Here is a 21,038-nt window from a genome sequence, read left to right as displayed (position 1 = left end):
CTTGCACAAACCTGAGCAGCTCAGTGAGTATTGGGTTTGGAACTGGAACCTGGGTCTCTCTAGTGTCAAGTCTGCGCCCTTTTCCTCATTCCCCTAACCACATAATCCATAGTCTAACGTGCATTATTAATTTCCTATGCGATTACAATTTTTTCAAATATCCGTGTCTCCCCAGTCAACCATATCCTTTCCATATGGAGTTGCAAGTCCTATAAATTAAATGAGAACAACATGTTAGACAGGAATGAAAGAGTGGTTGTGGGATTTTTTTTTTTAAGAATACGATGACTTCGACCTATAGGTATTTATGGAAAAACACCAGAATATTTACAAATATCTGAATGCTGAAAATGTGTTTTAATTGGCTTAACAAAAGAAAAGGACTTACACAGAAGCCCTGGGATTAATCATTACTTTGCTGAAAACGATGGATCCTTGGGTGGCAAGGGGTTGGTTAGTGAGCCCCTGCAAGGCTGGAGCCCTGGCAGAGAGAAGCCCGGGGAGGCAGAACAGTGGCATCGCGGGGGGAGCATCTGACAGAGACACGAGGGCTCCGAGCTTGGGGACGAGACAGTTAAAGCCTCCCCGTGCGAGCCAGTGATATCACACAGCGCCAGTGCCAGGTCAGCAGTCTGGCTGGAGCTCGGACGTGGCTGGTGGTGCCAGGCAGTGCCAGGCACCCCGGGGAGCCCTGAAGAGGGATCCCCAAACCGGGTTTCCTTCTGCAGCCCGGAGGATGCTTTGACGACTGCCTCATGCAAGAAAACAGGGGCTGCATGGCTGCTTCCCAGACGAGCCACGTTGGAGCACGGACCTCCCCGGCTGGGAGCCCACTGTTGCTGTGACAAAGGGAGCTCGGCTGAGAACCTGCTCAGGTGAGACGAGCCGGGGCCGCTGCTGGCTCGGGTCCTGTCTCGGCCGTGCGCGTGGGGGAGGCTGGTCTGCCGGGCTAGACGCTGCTCTCAGACAGATTGATTGCTGCATGCTTTTCGCTGTTTCCCTAATTTCTTTCTAAGGAGCGCGAGTGGGTATCATGCACTTTGTTCGGGAAGCCACCTCTAAAATCAGGGAGACGCTTTTCCAACAGCATCTAGCTGGTGGGGAATTCCAGCTCAGAGGCTCCTACGTGCCAGCAGCAGACAGTCTGATGAGCAAGTCCCCGGAGGTGATCTCTCACAGCCCTTCCGGATCCACACAGGGCCAGTGAGCACAGAGCGCACCAGGGCGCCCGGCAAACTGAGTTCAGATTCAGAGGCTGTCCTGCAGTGAGCAGGAAGCAGTGTGGTGTTGGGGGACACCACGTGCCCCCTCGCGCTCAGCTCCTCTTTGGAAAAGATGGTTGAATACTTGCTGTGACAGGTTTGAGCTGCCCTGGACACAGATCTGTGTCCTATTACCTTTGTTTGCTGAGCCCTGGGCGCCAGGTCTGGGGCTCAGCATTCCTAAAAACTGTCCGTCCACTGACCGTGCTTCGGAACAGAAAAAAGTGACGGCAAAATACGGGTGCAAACGTGGAAAAGCCATGAAGTCTAAGTTACAGCCTCAGGGGAGTTGTTAGCCTTTCAGAGCATTTCAGAAAGGACCCGGCAGAGTTTGGGCGATGCTGAGCACGTTAGTTAAGGCAAACGACCCTTAGGTTACTGCGGGGGGCTGCAGCAGGTGCTCTGACCCCGGTGGCCTGAGGGAGCTTTGGGTTAAGCGAGACCCCAGTGGCCAGGCTGAGGCACGGACAGCAGACGGCAGTGAGCTCCGGGCTTTGGGGTGAGAGCGTCTCGACAACAGTCTGGCAGAATGGGTCACAATGGCTCACCGAAGGGGAAGACCGTGAGCCCCAGCCAAGTTGGGGTCACCCTCCGGCGTGTCTGATCCCTTGCGTAGGTGCTGCCATCAGGTCGTGCTCATGATGAGGCACGTGTTCTGGTGTCAGTAGCCAGAAGATTCATCCAAATTCCACCTCCAACTGAACTCTTGGAAAAGCAAATACGATCGTTACTTTCCTGATAAAATCCGTTTAACTCCTCCTCGATGTCTTCACGGTTACGTGCAGAATTCTTCCAGGGACCCTCTAGGCTGATTCCAGCCGCGTGGTCTCTGTTCTCTTGCTATGTGTGCCCTCCTGGCCTCCTTTCCGGAGACTTCCAGCTTCATGAGTCACACAGCATGTGCTCATGGCTTGTCTGCTCCTCCTGGTTCCCTGAGGTGATCTTTCCGTCTCAGGGCTGAACCCTCAGCCTGTAACACCCGCTTCGGCAAAATGTATGACCTCTATTCATTGTCGAAGACCCAGCTTAGCTTGGTTTCTTCCAAAAAGCATGCTGGGGCTGTTTTAGGCTGAAAGCTCCTTACCCTGAAAGCTCCCTGTTTTATTTCTATTATGGAGCATTGTATTATAATTACCTGCACCCCCCACTAACCTGATGGGGGGCAGGGGCAGGAGCCATGGCTCTGAGCTCTTTGCATGCCACAAATGCATCTCAGACGGGTTTAGACAAGAAAGGAAATGTGCTGGATCTGGAGACCAAAAGCATCAAAACGTGGTTTTGCTTCTGTGCCAGATGGATACAGGGGTTCAGTGAAGTCCACAGAAATCAGTGGGTGTTTATGTTTGTTTGTTTGTTTGTTTTTTAATTTTTCTCTATTTCTCAGGATTGCTTTGTTCTGGGTTGATTTTATTCACAAAGAAACATTCCCCATGAGTGGCCCAGGCCCAGACGATACCTCCAATAGTTCTAATTGGTGAGCTCCATGATGAAAGAAGTCCTCGTTCCCAAGTCCAAGCAAAAGCCCAGTGTCCTTTCTTTCCCCGTTTGGCTCTCGAGGCCGTTCCTCAGTGTGGTCGGGGTGAAGGCAATGCGGTGTTTGAGGGGTCTGTCCCCGCACCGGCCACGCTGAGAAGCACGCACAGACCGGTCCGCAGCCACCGCGGACTCCCAGGCTGGCCGTCACAATGGGGGCAAGAAGGGACCTTAGCAGGTACCTGCTTGGCTTCCCTCGATTTAATTTCGTAGGGGCGAAGGAGCTGTGAAAATATGTCCTACTTAATGATCACGACGACTTTGAGAACAAAGATAAAGATGAACACGCGTTGTCCCCCGGTGTATAGATAAGACCTCTCACCATTCATGATTTCCCCGGCTTAAAAGTTTTCTACACAATTTGAAACATATTTATATTTTCGAGTCTTGACCTTTTACCATAATCATTTTCTTTTGTCATTCAACATTTTTTAAAAATATCCTTTAATGGCAGCATGACCTTCCCTGACATGAACGTTCACATCCAGCTAGAATGTTTGGCCTAGAGTCAATCCCTTCCTTTTATAGGTGAGGAAATTAAGATTGCAAGAAGTCATTTTCCCAGATTGGTAGTGGCGCTGAGACGAGCTGCCAGGTCCTTTGATCCTGGTTCTTACTGTATCATTTGCCTACAGTGCTAATCTTCCCATGTCTGCAAGGAGATAAAGGGTTGGTTTGTATATTTATTATTTTGCTTTGCGACTTCAAGAACTGGTGGATAAGTACTGCAGAGACACAACTTCGCTGAGTAAAACGCCCATCGGTGGAGACCACATAGGCTCGAAGGAAGACAGTGTCCTTCAGGGGTCTGACCAGGGTGGCACCTAGAAGACACTATCTAATGGGGGTGGCAAAACTAAATTTTTCTAAATTTTGTTAAGGTGGAGGCTATTTGGAAAGCACGTGTTCTTTCTAGGGCAGCGTGTGTGCGGGAAGGTTCTAAGTCTTGCTTCTGCCTCCTTATTTTCATTCATTTAACAAATGTTGGTTGTACATCTGCTCCATGTCGGGCACTGTTCTAAGTATTGAGAAGGATCTGTGAAAAGTAAATACAGGCTGTGCTCTCGGGGAGCTCACAGGCCACCGAAGGGGAGGTGGGACAGAAAATTAGACAAAGAAACAGGGAAATAAAAAAGTATCAGAAACTGATGAAGAGTAAGCAGCAAGTTAAAATGGAGAGCTCTCATAAGGACTGGGGAGTTGATTTTGGACTAAGTTGTCAGGAAAGGCTACTTATGATGTGAGCGTTATGCTGAGGAGAGGGGAGAATCTGTGCAAAGGTCCTGGGGTAGCTTCTGCAGGTCTTGATTGAGGAGCAGAAGGAAGGCCAGCCAGTGTGGCCAAAGGAAGGGACTGTGGATCAGACGGTTGTCCAAAATAGGCAGGGCCAGGTAAGGAGTTTGGTTTTGATAAAAGTGAGGGGCTGCCAGGAAGTTTTGTAGCTGGGCAGTGCCACGATGACCTAATGCATGTTTGGAAGATCACATAGGCTTCTGGGGGAGAATGGATTTTGCGGGGTCAGGAAGGGAAGCAGGGATTCTGGCAAGGAAGCTGTTGCGGATGGTCAGACGTAAAGGGGTGACTCCCTGAACTGGGGGAGAAGCGGCTGGAACTGACGTGTTCTGGAGGCTACAGGAATGGACGAGTGGAGCCAAGCATGGGATGGGTGGTGATGGCGTTTTTAGGAAATGGGGAGAATCAAACACCATCCCTACAATTGTTAACGCTCACGGAAACCTAACACCTATTTTTTGCCCCCCCCTTCCTACTTTATTTGGAAGAAAAAGTGGTCATGTGGAAGAAATTCAGATTTAAATAACCCAACACTCTTCAGATCACCTGCAGTCACAGAAGTGCTTCCTCGCGCGTTGCTCTTCGGCCACAGTGAGGGAGTGGGCTCTGCTTCCTCCCAGATGAGGCAACGGGTCCCCGATGCCCTGGGGCAGAGCGGGTGCCACTCCATCCCTGGTGCACGAAGGTTTGGGAGAGGTTCCACGGGCTCTCAACCATCTGGGGCATTTGGGCGCAAGGAGCATGGAACCTGCAGTCAGAATAATCTGAGAGCCATTGTCCTCACTCGCAGCCTGGACAGTCCTGTCACTGCGTGGCCCGTGCGCCTCGTGACCTGACTGGTCCCAGCCCAAGCCTGCAGTGATACCCCCCCACCCTTCAGGCCTAGGTCTTCTGAGCCCCTCCTGTCGGCCACGGGATGACCTGTAAACAAGCAGCTAGGTGCACGAAAGGCCACGAGGTGACATCTCGTAAGAGCTCCCACATGAGTTGAGTCCGTAAGTCATTTTAGCAAACCCCCTCTAGAGCAGTTCCCAGCAACGAGCTGGGGACGGGGCTGGCCAGGGGGAGGGGCCCCGAAGGACCAGGTTGCACGTTAGAAACGAGGCACAGTTTGGGGGGGACTCTAACATTACAGCACTGAGGTCGGCGGCCTCGACTGCCCCCTCACTCACACCTGGCCTCCCTTCCTGGATCCCCAATTTCCAGCCTCCACCTGGAGGTCCTCCCTCTCCTGAGTCTGTGCCATGGTGCTGGGGGAGCTGACACTCATGCTCCGTGCTGACGGGGAGTCTCTTCCTCCTCTGAATTCTACAGCATTATTTATCCTCTCCGTTGCACACAATTCCACCATCGAAGGCTTGGGGACCCTCTCTGTACAAAACAAACATTCGCACGCCCCACAAAGAGAAAGCACGGCATGTTGTTCTTACAGCCAGCGGCTATGTGGCAGGCACTAAGCCACGGTGGGGAGTTTGAAGATGAGCCCGGGAGTCTCTGCAGTTCATGGTTTTCGGGGAGTGGGTGTCCACCACACAGGCTCTGGTGCTCCGTCAGTATTTTAAAATAAGAGATTCAAAGAGGTGATCTGAATGTTTTTCTGGAATATTCCATCCTAGAATTAGAAACTCATTAAAATTAGACTATGCAAAGGCACTAATGATTTCAACACCAAAACCAAATCCAGGATGAGAGGACACAGTATTTTCAGGATTAAAACAGGTATGAGCTTACACGAAGAGATGCTGTGGTCCTGTCTAATGTGAAGATGATTTTGGGTCACCCCACAACTTAAGCAACATCAGCACCAAGTGAAAGGAACTTTTCTATGTCTGGAATATTTGTCATGTAACTAAGATCAAGATTATTGAGTAGAGCAATTCATATTTGGCTTGTTTTAAAATTTTATTCTAAGAATGACAATTTCAAATATTAAATATTCATGATGGCATCTTTCATTTTTAAAGCGATTTTTATTTGGCATTTATTTTGGCTTCCTGTATCTTTGTTTAGCATCTTTTATTGTCAAATATTCATAGTAGTAGAGATCATTTCTTTCTTGTTATTGAAATATCTAACCTTTCCCATCATATGGGTTCATAAGAATAAATCATGTATTCATTACAATATATATTTAACAGAAAGTCTCTTTTAATATAATCCCCAATCACAGAAAAATGATTCACTGTGTATTATTCTCGACATTCATTGAAAGCCACATGAATTTAGTGTTGAAAAAAAAAAAAAGAACAACTTACGGTTTCAGGAATACTTTAGAATTCCTGGAAATTTCAGTACCTCTTTCCTGAATCCATAAGATTTTCATCCCATGAGAATTTGGAAGCACGAAAATGTGCCCTCCTGCCGCAGAGTGAGGGATCTGTTACAAATCTAAGGGCCGACAGCTGCGGGAGCGCGGGTGAGAAAACCAGGAATGTTGCCCGAGGTCCGCGGTTAGGGAATACTAGAGATAATGTGTCATTTAAGATGGGTTTTGAAGGACCAGTAGTTGCTCATGAGGCAAAAAAAGAAGAGAAGGACGTTCCATCCTGTGCCACCTGCACAAGCAAAAGCCTCAACAAAAAAGTAGAAAGTACAGCACAAAACATAGGAATCGGAAGTAAAAATGGAAATGTCTGTGCAGTGTTTTAAAACTCACGAGCCTAGAGGAAGGGCCGCACTGATAGGTACAGAAGAGATAAGGAAGGTGGGCAGACCCATCGGAATAGGATTTGAGCTCTAGCGTGTGCCTTTCCCTGCTCTCCTCTGTTGTCTCCTAGACAGCCTCTCCTCTTCCCAGGCCCACCCCCCTCCAGCTCACACCTCCTCCAGGAAGCCCCCCTTGGCTCCCCAGCTTCCACAGGTCCATTCTTCTCAAACATCTTACCATGCCCTCCTCATCTGAATGCTGCCCTGACTCCTGCAACCAGAAACTGCTACTTGAAGTGTGGTCTTCAGATCAGCAGAGGGGCATCGCCCAGGAGCGTGTTGGAAATGCAGATTCTCAGGCCCTAAGCATCTACCCTCTCATAAGCTTCTTGGGCCACTTGAATGAGCGCTGTTGGTAGGAAAGCTCTGGTCTAGCCCCACCGCTCTCCTTCTCTGAGTGAAGCAGATCCAGGCACAGGCAGTGGACGGCCAGAGCTCCCAAGCCTGCGTGCACACAGGAGTTGTGTGGGCTACTGATGGCGCACCTCTTTCTCCAAGATCTGATTGGGCTGGTCTGCACAACTAGGTACGTTTAGTTTCCAGATGACTCTAATGTGCAGCCAGCACGGGCCCACTGGTTACCACAGCACAGAAAGTTCTCCTCCCCAACCGGATCAAAGAATGAGGAGCCCATGCCCGGTCAGCACAGTCCCACAGTCTGCGGACAGAAGGTATCAGAGCTCTGGAGCACGTGGGTCTCTGGGGTCTCTCTGGTGGAACCCTGGCCCAGTAAATAGCTTCTAAGGAGAGTCACCATGGGGACTCTGTCAGTGCAGGGGACCTCTCCAGGAAAGCCCTCAGGCACGGCAGGAAGGATCCTTTCCGTTTTGTGCTAGAGAGCATGGGCCCCAGCCCTGGTCGTTGCAGGAAGCCCACCCCGGGGCCCGGGCAGCTGGCTTTGGAGCTCAGGCTCGGGTGGCCAGCAGGAGACACCAGGTGAAGCACTGGGGAAGCTCTTGCTTCTCAGAATCACAGCTGCTTTCCTGGGGAAATCAAGTCCCTGTGGCCTGGTCTTGCCTTTCACACCTCATTTTTGCCGTTCTGTCTCAAAATTCACACTCATAAGGAGTTCCATGTGCTTCTGTGTACACGGGCACATACACACGCACGTGCGTGCCGGTTTTCTTCCTTGGGCTGTTTTTGTGTGCCTCTGCCACTGAGGTGTGGGACCCTTATCAGTCCACTCTAGTTCGTAGCCCAAACACAGGAAACATCACCCTTTTGCCAGGATTTCTGTCTCCACCAGTCTGGGCTCGGCATTCTTCCTCTGTGCCACCAAATCCGCCAGGGGCAGCCTGGACAAGGCTTTCAGTGCATTCCTCAGGACTGCCTGTCTCCATGCTTCCGTCTCTTAACCTAAGTGCTCCTCACCAGCTCTGCAGCGTCTGCACCAGCTCTGAGTATCTGCACCGTCTGTACAGTATCTGCACCATCTGTACAGTATCTGCACCATCTGTACAGTATCTGCACCAGCTCTGCAGTATCTGCACCATCTGTACAGTATTTGCACCAGCTCTGCAGGATCCTCACCAGCTCTGAGTATCTGCACCATCTGTACAGTATCTGCACCATCTGTACGGTATCTGCACCATCTCTGCAGGACCCACACCAGCTCTGAGTATCTGCACCATCTGTACAGTATCTGTACCAGCTCTGTGGGGTCTGCACCGTATATCCAGTAGCCTCATCATCTCTGCCACAGTGCATATAATTTCTGAGACCGACTATCCGATTGACAACTTGTTTCAACTTTTAGGAAGGAAATGCCAGGCAACCTACATAGGACTTTTTCTGACATTAAGCTCATCTTCTCTGAGCTGTATCCAATGCCTTCCTCTTGGTCCATGCTCCAATTCAGGAAGTTCCTTGTTATAGAAAAGCAAACCCTAGAGCAGGGTCAGTGACCTGCTACCCACAGTCCTAGTCCATTCCGTGTTTATTTCTGCAACTCCAGTTTCCCTGGAGTACACCCGCCCCCATCTACTTACTTGTGACCCCTTGCATAGATGGAACGATTGTGCACATGCCATGGTTGCTATTATGTTTAAAGAGATATGCTCTGTATCCTGCTTTATGCTGTACTCCAGTTTTGCTCCTGGATGGCCGGGTAGAATTTGTTAGAAACAATGGAGAGGGACATGAGGGAACGGAGGGTTAAAGCAGATAGTGTGTGTAAGTCAAGTCTACACTGACCCAGTGACAGTGTGGACTCTGGGCACGGATTGAGAGACTGCCTCTATATGCCTCCAGGACCGGGAGGTGCAGAGGCTGGCTGCCATGTCACAGCCGTTCTTAACAACGATCAGATTTATAGGAAAAATGACTTAATGACAAAATGAGAACAGTGTTAGGAGTCTGAGACTCAAGAACGAGTGAGTTTGTGTGGGGCTGTGAACTGCCCTGAAAACTGGACATCTGTATTTTAAGGTTTTGACAATTTTGTGTGGAAAGCCTTTAAATTTTATTGTATAGTTTTCATTCTTCTAAAGAAGAGCAAACAAAGTGTGATATAACGCAATGATATTTTTAGGGCTCTGCAGGGAGGTTTTCTGCTATTCTTAATAGCCCTAGACTACCACATCTTTTGAATTTACATATTAATTTCAGTGGTTCTCAGTGTTTTATCTCCCTGCCCCCCACCCCCGGCAATTGTCAATTTCTATTTTTTCCTCCATTACTTGTGTATTTCCCTACAATAGCTACGTTTCTCAGTGTAGATATTTCTCCCCAATCTGGAAGAAAGTTAGGAATATGATACCAAAACGGGTTATACACACCTATAAACTAAGGACACCCGTGAGGTTTTCAGGCTGTGCAGAGGGAGCTGAGCACCTGGCATTCACAGCGGGACTTTTGAAGCCTTCTGTATCCTGCTACAGAAGAGATTTTGTCTGCTTATTTCCTTATTTTGTATCTTATTGTCATTTGTTTTCTTACGTTGTGGCCGGTGTCCATTTTACTAATAGGTGACTTTACTAAAAGGCTAAGCTCCAACACACGAGGCATTTCAACAGCAACATGAATATTCCAGTCTATAAAATGGCGCGGAATGTCCGGATTCAACTTAATTGTTCAAATACTTGATTAATCACCTAACCGGCATTAAGCCCCTTGATGTCCAAGACATGTGGGCCACTAAAGGGGACCCAGCAAGAGTGGGGGTTCCTAATGCCCCGTCCTAGACAAAGGCTTGATTCCCTCGACTGAGCAGACATCCAGGCTTTTTTGCTGATACCTTTCTGGATAGCTGGACAAGTTCTGTAACAACACAATTGTTTCTCTTTTTCTCATTTTCATTTACATATAGGGCAAAAGACACTCCCTACAATAGCCTATTAGTTACTCCAAACCTGTGTGATGTTTTAGGTATAAAATGTTCATGGTCGTCAGGGCAAACAGAACACCATGAGCAGAATCTTCTTTGATGCCCTATAGCTGGATGCTTTTGGGGTTGGTTGGTTGGTTGTTGCATTACATTTGTAAAATACCATTGAGCCCAGTACCTCACTCACTGAATTAAAGACTCTGCCACCTTCCGCTTGTGAATTAGGCGTGCATATCATTTCCATGCCAAAAGGCGAAGGCAAGGGCTCCTGTAACCCTGCACCTGAGGAAAGAAAAGTGGTCCCTGAGAAATGAGGTCCCTTTGGCACAGAGGTAGTGAAGTCAAGTAGCCGCACAGCCAAGGCAGCTGGCACAGAAGGGAGAAGCCGGCCAGGTACCATGCCCGGGGAAAGCCTGCCCTGTCCAAAGGCACCTGCTGAAGTCCCATGGTCTAGAGTTCCACAGAAGCCAGATCTGGAACTGAACGTGGACTCTCCTGGCTTTGAGGGACTTGTGTGCATCACATGAGACCCTGCGTCTGTGGGCTGGAGGTGGCTTTGTCATATCAGCTTGGTACCATTAGCAGAGCACAGATGTCTCTCCCCGGGAGCTCCCGTCCCAAATCCAAACCCAGAACTATTTTCCACAGTTGGCTTAGTGGTGTGAAAATAAATAAATAAAATCTGTTTGAATGGAGTGTCTTGAGACGTGTGTTGGCCCGGTTTTCCTCAGACCTCCCCACTCCCTGCCGTCTTGCACTAGCCAGCCCCCAGGCACCCATGGATGTCCCTCGTCTGTCCCATGTAGTTGTGCACATTTTTAACTGTGTCTACAAAGAGACACACTTGTTAATCTCTTGTCTTTTGGGCGCTTACAATCTCACTGGAGCCCTAAAACAGAAGATTGGATAACTAAGCAGAACCAGAAAGTGCAGTAAATGACATCCTGGGGCCCAGTGGCCTGGCGCGCTGGTGTGGCATCGGCCCCCCTCCCTTCCCTCCCGCTGGAACTTGAGAGTTCTGTAACCCACAGTTCGCTGTGACATTACAAACAAAATACGCAAAGCATCAACTCTAGTGCCTGACGTATCATGGGAACACGATATATGGAAACGCATTATCGTTGTGGTTATTATTTTACGATGATTCTTTTCATTAGAGTAACCTGCGTTCGTAGCCGCGAATACATAGCTAAATCGCCTTGGATTCACCCAGTGCAGAAAGGCTTATATTCATACACTTACATGGCCCCTCAGCAGTGTTTCTTATATACAAACACAATAGAGGCGGAATTCTAAAGCCCCAATTAAGTGGAAAAGGTCGCTCTCCGAGGTAACAATAGGCCAGGGCTAAAGCAACAACAAAAAAAAGCTACTTAGTTTGGCAACCTTTGTTCGGAAGAATCTTCTGAAAAAGCCCCCCTCGGAACCTTCTGAATGGGGCCTGCACCAACCTTCTTAATCCTCTGCCCGTCTCACATAGGGTTAATTCAATGCTGGGGAGGGGGTGGGTCCCCCTTTTGTGGCAGTAGCTGGTCACAAAACAAAAACCAATTGCTAGGTTCCAAAGGGGTTTCTCGCTCACACTCTGGGTTAAAATAAGCACTGTCGTTGTTCTTCCTTGTGTGCCTGGAGGGGGTGGAGAGAAAGTTAAACCTTTGGAACACACAGAATTTGCTGAAAAAGGTGAAAGTTCCATTTCAAGTTCCAAATTGAATGCAGACTCCAGGCTTTGCCCCTCCCCCCCTTGTCCCTCGTGCGGAGTGTGTGTGTGAGCGGGTGGGGAGGGTCTGTCAGGCTGCCACCCCGAAACAGCAGGTAATTAAACCTCGGGGGCCTGGAGAATTTGGACTCCAGTTTGGAGAAATACTACACGGGAGGCTCCCCTCCACCCCACCCTCCTCGTGCTTGCTGTGGGAATTTTCTATAGTTACACATGGATTCCCAGGTAAACAAGCTTGAAAATGAAGTCACAGGCAGGGGATTGAATTAGCACCTTGGTGTTGTTGGTAATGAACCAGTTTGCTTAATTAGACAATCATGAAATTATCACGGTGAAAAACATAAAATTGTGCCTAAAAATCGAGGGTTGGCCTAGCTTTCAGAGGTCCTTTGTGGAATATCCTTATTAAATATGGTGTTTTCTTAGATATTAAATGTGATTTTTTTTTTTTTTTTTTTTTGCAGTGAACGAATTGGAGCCGTGGAAGACAGGAGTTCATAGTCACATGTCACGTGTCCTTCGGCAGACCGTTCAGTATCTCTGGACCTCAGTTTCCTTTCTATAAACTTCGTACGATTTTATCTGCCTGGGAATTTAAGTCTGAGCATTGAATGAACTCCTTAGGCCCCCATTCTGAACACTCAGGGTGTGCAAAGCGTCCTACTAACTCACCCGCTCGCATGGTCTTCAGTCCCACGTGGTTCTGGGACTGGACCCTGACGGTCTCCACAGACTGAAATGGCTGGCACGTGAATTTAAGTCACTCGCCCAGACCGCGGACTTGGCACGTGACCCAGCCCTGATGCAGAGGGAGCCCTGCCGAACCGAGCTTGTGCTTTGAAGCAAGACCCATCGCGCCCTGGAGTTCAAGTGCAAGGTGTTGTGCGTAGGAAATGTTCACGTGGTCACTCAGCTTTAGTGACCTTTTCCCTCTCGCGCGGCCTCTGGTTTGACGTCTACCTGTGGACAGTGTCACGTCACCCCATGGAGTCCCTGAGTTGACAGCGAATGAGCAAGCCACTGCCTTGTTTCTGAAATCAGCATGGGCCATTGCTGTTGGTCTGGGAAAGAAGAAAAGACCCACGTGTCGTGGGAATGTTTGCAAACACGCACCCTGGATCATCACACAAGCAGCTTTCAGGAGACGGCGTGTGGGGTGGGGCTCTTCTTGGTCCTTGACGTGGTAGAGTTGGGCCCTCCAGCATTTCTTCTGTGGGTGGGCCTGAAGCCTCCATGCTGTTCGCTCCTGTGATCCCAGTCACCACGGACACAGAGGGGAAGAGGCGGCCTTCTGTGACCAGCTTCCGTTTACCTGGATTCCCATCGTTCTTCCCACAGAGTGAGCATTGCCTTCAGACGTGGAAGGGCAGGAAGGCATGGTTCGGCCTCCCGCTCTGGCCAGGCCTTTTCCCAGCAACGTGAGCAAAGACGGGTCGGCCTTGTTTTCCTCCTCGCCTCTCTAAGTCCACTTCTGGTCTGACAAACCCGCGAGGCGTCTGTCCCAGTGAGCACGTGATGTGAATACATAGATCAGAGAGCCGGGAAGCCCCGTTAGGACACGCAGCTGAGACGCTTCCTCCGAACCAGAATCTGCACGTAGTTCGGGCACGCTCACCATTGTGATGAGGGGAACGTGTCCCCGTATTTCTCCTCCCTGTCACCCAGAGTCCTCCTCCAGCCCTTCCTGTCTGGATGTCGGGGTCCGGATGGAGACGGGAGGGCTCAAGAGTGGAGCGTGATCTTGGCAAGAAGTAGGGTGCCCTAGGGAAAAGAGGAGAGACTTCATCTCCCTTTTCTTCCCCACTCAGAGCCCATTCTGAACAGATGTCCATGTGGGGGTGAAGGAGCCACACAGGTGGGGGAACGGGCAAGAGGGGAGTTCAGATGCTGGGTTCCTGGCATTTGGGGGCCAGGAGTGACAGTCAGGCCAGTAGTGGTGTTCGTGCCAGCAGTCCTAGCGGCAGCAGGAGCAGCTAGGGGTCATCGAGGGCTTACTCTCCTTCCAGATACTCTTGACTCTGCATGGGTATTCTGGATTTCACAAAAGCCTTAGAAGGTAGGCACTCCTATTTTCCCTATCGGCACACGAGGGGCCCGATTTTCAGGGACGGGAGAAACGTACTCGAGGCACAGAGCCACCCACAGGGCCCTCCGTTTCCGCCAGGCACTAGCAGGGGCCCACAGCCGGCTGGAGAGGGAGTTGGTCCTCACCTCCCAGCAGAGCCGGGCACAACTACCCCTGGGACCCGGCCCACAGCCTGGCCAGCAGATGGAGTGGCTCTCCTGAGATCTCCTCACCCCCCGGCCCACTTCCTCTTGTCTTCCTCTCCCCGAACAGGGTAGAAGGAGCGGATACCCGATTTGTGCTCATTTTCTCGAAAGCAGGAGGCCTGGTGCGTGGGACATGAGGCGGAGAGGGCCGTGCAGACCAGGGGACTCCTGGGGGTCGTTTTCCCGGCCTCCAGAGCTGCTTCCGTTCCTGGGCTCCTGGTTTGGTCCTCTGGTCTAAGCGCCTTTCCGCTCTGGGCCCCGTCCGCTGGGAAGGAGCATGGTGACATTCTGCAAGGGTCGCTCACCAAGGGGGTGCAGCAGGCGTGTGCCCGCGGCTGAAGCGCAGACACCTGAGATGTGCTCGAAAACCGCGGAGAAAGCAGCACATTCCGTGCAGGGGAACGGGGCCAGGAAAGGCTCCGAGGAAGGCACAGCCCTTCGTCTTGACGGGAAAAGTGAGCACACGTCAGCAAGCAGGCGTCCGCGCGGTCGGGGTCGTGCCACCTGGGCCAGGGAACGGCCTTACGAGGGCTGACTTTGACCTCTGGCAGTCGTGGAGGGCACAGCGAGGAGAGGGGACCAGCGCACCTGCGAATACTCTTTACTACCCGGATGTGCAGAATTGTCTCTAAGATCTGCAGCAACGACTGAATACTTCATGGACATTAAGAGCTTCAAAATGTTAAAAACACACAAAAAATTAAACAGAAGTTAAGATGTAGATTCACGGAGACTGACGCAACACGGATCTTTTCAAAAGTTTTAACTTCTCGTCGTTTGCTAGCGTAAGGATCCTTCTGAGCACAGGGGCTCCGGTCCGAGGCACGGGGGGTACGACGGCAGAGCGGCCGGCAGAGACACGGGTCACTGACGGAGCCGGTCCCGGGATTGGCCCGGGGGCCCACCTGCGGCGCACGTGCAGGAGGCGGTTGCTACTGAAATCCCCGCGCACAGGAGCTTGCGCTCGGCGGTGAGCCGTGGTCACCAGGATTGCAGCGGGCGTGGGTGCACGCGGAACAGCACACGTGCGGGTACCCCTCTCCCGGCACCTCAAGACGACTCCTCGGGTGTTTCCCGCGTGGCTCCCTGTCAGATACCGTCTCCTCTGCAGGACTCCTGCGGTAAGCGTGCCCCATGGTCAGCGCGGCCAGGCCGCCCGCGCAGGGGACAGGTGCACAGCCCGCGGGGAGCACAGACCCTCCGCGGTGGGCTTGCGAGCGCCTCACTGGCCCCCCTCGTGCACTGGGGCCTTCACGAAGCAGGTGGGCGGGAACCCAGGCGGACCTGGGGCAGCGGCAGTTCCCGATCCCCGAAGCCTTGGGTTTGGCTCTCCAAACCTCTACTTGGGTGTGAAGACGGGCCACACGACCGAGCCCCTAAGGCCCGTGACGGCCGTGGACTGTGCCCTCAGGGTCTCCCTACTTTCCTTCCCCATCTTCCCTGCCTCTCCCCCACCCACAGGCAGAGGTTTGGCAATAGCTTTGCCAGAACCGTGAGCTCCACTAAGAGTTCAGACCAAGCTTTCTCCTTGTTTGGGAACTTGGCTGTCCTGGTATAGTGGGTTCTGATGACTTTATCCCCTGAAGGGTCCAGTTTTCCCTGTAAGCCTGCTGCCTGCGAACGACAGGAGTGCTAGAAAGCTTGCACTTTTTCCACTTGCAGGGTGCGAAGAAAACTCACTGGTCCTTGGACTGGCTCTGTGACCCTCTGCCTGCAGGGGGTAGGCAGTGGGAGTGGTTCCTTCTGTACAGCTTTGGAGAGCCCCCCCTGCTTCTATCCTCCTGGGACTGTTCCTTTACTTTTGCAAGAAAAGCCTGTGCCCCTCCCCCTCCCACTCCCAGAGTGGAGCAAGGGAAGCGGCTACACTGTCCTGACTGTAGAGCTGATTCGCAGCTCTGGCTCTGGTGTGTATCACTGTCAGGTGTGCCAGGCGTGGGAGCCCAGAGAGCAGCCCGGAGTCCTAGGGAGAGCCCTGCACACAGGGGAGGATGGGCAGGGTGGGATTTCCCACCGCAGCCCTCAGGACACCGGGGAGCCTTTAGAAAAGCAGGTGCAAAAAAACCTTTCTCTAGTTGGTGTGAAGGGAGACTGTCTACCAAAGCCTTGGGCCAGGATGAGCTCAAGACAGCACATCTCTCCCAGCCTGACCACATCCTCCCCAGGGTTTCCACTTCACCTGGCTTCGGTCCCCTCTTCCCATCCTGGCACCTCCAGATCATGATTGGTAATGGCCTTCTTCCCGCCTGGCAGTGAGCCCCTTCAGGTGGCTGTGCGGCTTCCCCTCTGCGCTCAGGCCGAAATTGCTGTATGAAAGCAAGAGGCTCACTTTCAAAACACGTACTTTTCCCTTGATAGACCCATTCTGCTCATTTATTCGCCACCCCTGCGGCTCGCCGCAGCCTCTCCTCATCCAGCCCTGCTCTGATTAACAACAAAACAGCGCCAACTTCAGAAAAACCCTGATATTGGATATTTACCCCTTAGTATGTGTTACGTTAAGATGCCTGTTCTTTCTGAGAAAATTTGCCACTTATTGCTGATTCCCAGTTTTTCGTGCATACCAAGTGCTCTCTTGCCCCAGAGCCTTTGCACCGGCCATTCCTCCATGGGAGAGGCAGCTACCCTGGGTCTCTGCCGTGTCCTCTCTCTCTTCCTTTGGGGCTCTCCTCCCTGTCACTGGATAGATATGGCCTCCTGGCCACCTTGTTTGCAATGGTAATTCCCACTTCCCTCCATAAACACTCCATCTTAATTTTTACCCATAGCCCTTAGCATTATCTGACCTACCATACACTTTGCTCTTTATTTTTCTATAATGCTCTTATAGACTGTGTGCTCCCAAGGGCAGGCATGCTCATGTTTTATGCCCTGCTAAATCCCCAGTGCCTACAACAGCATGTGGCATCTAATAAGCACAGAATATCTGTTGAATGAATCCGTGAGTAACTTGTGGATCGAAAGCTCCAGCAGGAGTTTGTCTTGTTGGTGACACGTGGTGGGCACAGTGCTCTTTGCTAGGGGACATCCGCTGCCCGGTCCGGGTCCACCCCAGTGATCAGGGTGGACCAGCTCCTTGGGGACTGGCCTCTTCCCAGGGGACAGGAGTGGGGGGTGAGGTGGACCTGAGGTGGGGACAAAGCCTGGTGGTCTGACTTTAGTGGAGGACGCAGCATAGCAGGAGGGCCATGAGGGTCTGAGGGTCTGATGAATGTGACTTCTCCTCCCTGCCCTCCCACATCTGGTTAGATGACGTCCGACGATCTCTTAACTTCCTGAAGTTTGGATTTTCCCATCTGAGAAGTTAAAACAAGGAAGCCTACCTTGCTGGCCGTCTATAAATGGTTATGGACTGGCTTATAAGAAATTAGAAACATGTTTCTCCTGGCTCACAGTAGGCACTTCAGATTGGCTGGCACGGTGGGTGTGACGGAGAGGAAAGTTCTTATGTCCTCAAAAAGCACGGATGTGTCTGGGAGTAACTGCCACTGGGGGCATCCTTCCCCTGATGTCTGGAGGAAGGCGAGTGTCCTGGGCACAGTCCAACCTTGCCATGTTCAGGCTGTAGGCCGCCCTCTTTGTGCTGACCTCTGTGCCTCTGCTTGCCCTCCTGGAAAATGGACACATGAATCAGAACCTTGATGGGGAGGTGTCCTGACTTGGCACAGCCACCCTCACTTGGTGACCTGGGCACAGCTCAGCTCCATTCGTGGGTTTGCAGTAAACATACTGCCAGTCCTTCCCACTCCCCCCCGCCCCCGCTTGTCTCCTGGCCTCCAGGCCTCCTGCCTGTCCTCTCTTCTTTATTTAACCAATTAAAAAACTATCTGTGAAACATCTACTCTTACAGGGTACATTCTTAGGCTTCATGATGAAGGCAGGAAGCTTGGGAGTTAAATATTTCCAAGGGGAAACATGAGACATTGACCTAGACAGTGACCAGCTCAGGCCTCTCTTTTCTGTAGCAGAGAGGGCTACAGATACCTGCGGTCCAGGGGAAGAAGGACAGCCATTTCCTCCCACGGTGAAAAGAGAAAGCTTGAAAAGCACCGAGCTTTTCACAAAAAGGCATGGAGGAACTTTAGATGCATTTTACCAAGTGAAAGCAGCCAATCTGAAAGGTGCACACTGTATATCACATTCTGGAAAATATAGAACTATGGAGACTGTCAAAAGATCAGGGGTTGCCATGGGTCCAGGGGGAACGCAGGAGACCTTGAGGGCAGTGGAACTATTCTCTATGGTACTGTCATGCTGGATACATCTTAGACATTTGTGCCCACCCATAGAATGTATGTCAACTATGTACTTGAGTTAGTAACAGTGTACCGATCTTGGTTCATCCAAGAGTGGAGCAAGGGAATTGCTTTGATGCAAGATGTCACTAATGCAGAGAACTGCTGGGGGAGGGAAAGGCTGTATGGGAATGCTTGATGATATCTGCTCTAGTTTTCTATAAGCCTAAAACCTAAAGTCTATTGACACACACACACACACACACACACACATACACACGGAGGAAAGTTCAAGAAAGCAGGTTCACTCTAGTGGGTGAGATAAGCAGGGGGAGCTCAGAGGTGAAAACCCCATTCCAACACTTCTGGGCCACACCAGGATGGAGTTTGTAATGGGCAGAGCTGTGACCCACCCCCTGGCAGATCCCAGGTGACCTTGGCCTCTATTTACTTTCTTCTGGGTAATGAACCAGCCATAGGTTTGGAGCATTCTACCATCAAACAAAAATAAATGAGAAGTTCAAACAGCAGTGCAGTGCCATGGGGGGGGGGGGAGAAAATGTTCAGACCTAACTTGTTTAAATCTTGGGTTTGCTGCCTGTGAGCTGTTTGTTCTTGAGCAAGTCACACAGTGTCTCTGGGCCTACGTCACCATTTACATTTCACCAGACAGAGTGCAGTGGTAAATGCAATGCTATCTACTCATCAGAAGATGGTGCGGATATCAATGGTGACATCCGTTTTCGCAATGGTGTGCATTTTTAATGATCTTCTCCTATGGACCCCTGCATCGATGTCATCGTTTCAACCAATACAGACTCCGCTAGCGGATTTCTGCTTTCCCTTTGTCCCTTAACCGTATCATTTTTCATGGTGACTGCTCTCATCGTGAGGCTGTGGAGGTGTTCACCAGCGTCCCTAAAAGGATACCTATGAAACACCCCCATGCTGAGATTTCAACTTGAGACCCCTGTAGGTGGCCTCTGGGGCGCAGGGTGCCACACACTATTCTGGAGTACCGGGGGACACCCAGCCTTGAAAGCCGCCAAAGCCCAAGATTGTGATTTGGGACGCAGCCTTCATCGGGCCGGCTGTCGGACAGCTCATGCAGCCTCACCACATTGCTCTCCTCCCCTCTCCCAGGCCATCGGCAGCACCTTTTATAGCTCCCTGCTGGGAACTGCGGACGCCGATCAAAGGGCCACCGCCCAGCGGCTGAGGAAGTCCCTTTAAGTGGGAGCTAGTCAGTTACTTAACGGCCCATCCATGAACTTAATTGGGTCCTTCATCTCTCCAAGACATTCTTTTTTTGAGGAGAAAGAGGAAAGTGCTGCTTTGATCTGAAATTAAGCCAGTGTTCTTCCAACGAGACCACCACGGAGTCGGCCAGTGGTGACTGTGTGGTGGTCCAGGTGGCGCCTCCTTCTGGGGTCGTTCCCTTGGTGGCTGCGGGCTGGGAAGGGGAGGTGGGGGCGAGCAGCCGGGGAGCCCCCCAGAGGCCAGGGCGGATGGCCTTATCCCAGTGTGTTCGAGGGCAGCTTCCCGGGGCAGTCTGTCCCCCGATCTGAGCGGTCTGGGAGCAGATGTGTGCAGTTAGGGAAACACGATCAAGCGGGAACCTTCTCACTGTGAATACCGCCGTATGTTCCTGGGCCGACTGTAGGAACTGCGGAGCCGCTTCTCAAATGTCCAGATCCCCTCTGTTGGGTTCTACAGAACAGATGTTTCCCCGGCTCCTATGACAGTAATTTACAAACTTCACATATGCTGAGCTGTGGGCCCCACACTGTGGCATGTGCTTCGCTGTGATGTTCCCCAAAGCGCGTTTTTATGGTTTTGTAGAAACTCTGTGCTGTTCTGCTCTTGCTTTCTGTGAGATTCTGCTGTCTTTTCCCAGCGGCGTTTTGGACTTGACCTAGAACATCACAGATCCGAGAGAAGAGCCACTAGTAGTCCCCCACACCTGCCCCAAGAGGCGATGAGAGGCGTGGGGACAGGTGTCTCCCCGTTTGTCATATTCAGTGACCAGCTCAAGACCCATGGCCCCATCCTGACTTCTAATCAAGGTAGGACCCTTTATGTCTCAAACCCTGATTCCTGATAATATCACAGTTTTACAGGTAATACATTTTAAAAGTAAATGGTTCTGTGATGTTTAATAATTTTTGCTTGTTCTTTAAGAATTATTTTTTAAGAATTTTTAAGAATTGTTTTAGGTTCACAGCAAACTTAGGGGAAGGTATGGAACTATCCCATGCATTCCCCTGCCGCCACCCCCCCCACTCTCCCCCATCATCAACACTTCCACCAGAGTGGGACATTTGTTATAACCCGTGATTATATCTATGACACATCATTTTCATGCAAAGTCCGGAGTTGACATCAGGGTTCATTCACTCTTGGTATTTGGGCAACTCTATGGGTTTGGGCAAACGCATGATATAATGACACGTCTCTACTGTTACAGCATCACACGGAGTAGTCTCACGGCCCTAAACACCCTCTGTGCTCTGTGTGTTCGTCCCTCCTCCGCCCAACCCCTGGCAACCACTCATTTTTTACTATCTCCATAGTTGTCCTTTATTTACTATTTCTGAGGTTAAATTGTTACTCCCAGAGGTCATATGACTAAAGAGTTAACCATCAAAGCCGAGGAGATGAGGTCTGGCTGGGTGTCCACTTTCAGGACAGAAGCA

The 21,038-nt window shown here is 51.0% G+C and overlaps 1 long non-coding RNA gene across 1 annotated transcript; it reads left to right on the top strand.

Moving 5' to 3' along the window:
* The first annotated feature begins 647 nt into the window (after positions 1–647).
* Positions 648–20,454, top strand: LOC123803303 (uncharacterized). The gene is made up of 3 exons (XR_006782821.2): positions 648–875; positions 12,304–15,231; positions 20,240–20,454. It is a non-coding gene; the product is annotated as an uncharacterized LOC123803303 (long non-coding RNA).
* The last annotated feature ends 584 nt before the right edge of the window (positions 20,455–21,038 follow it).

The sequence above is a fragment of the Ursus americanus genome, chromosome 7 (genome assembly GCF_024610735.1).
Source record: "Ursus americanus isolate L20-20 chromosome 7, mUrsAme1.1.p, whole genome shotgun sequence".
Classification (NCBI taxonomy): Eukaryota; Metazoa; Chordata; class Mammalia; order Carnivora; family Ursidae; genus Ursus; species Ursus americanus.
The sequence above is the reverse complement of the archived record's forward strand: the minus strand, read 5'-3'. Positions and strand labels throughout refer to the sequence as shown.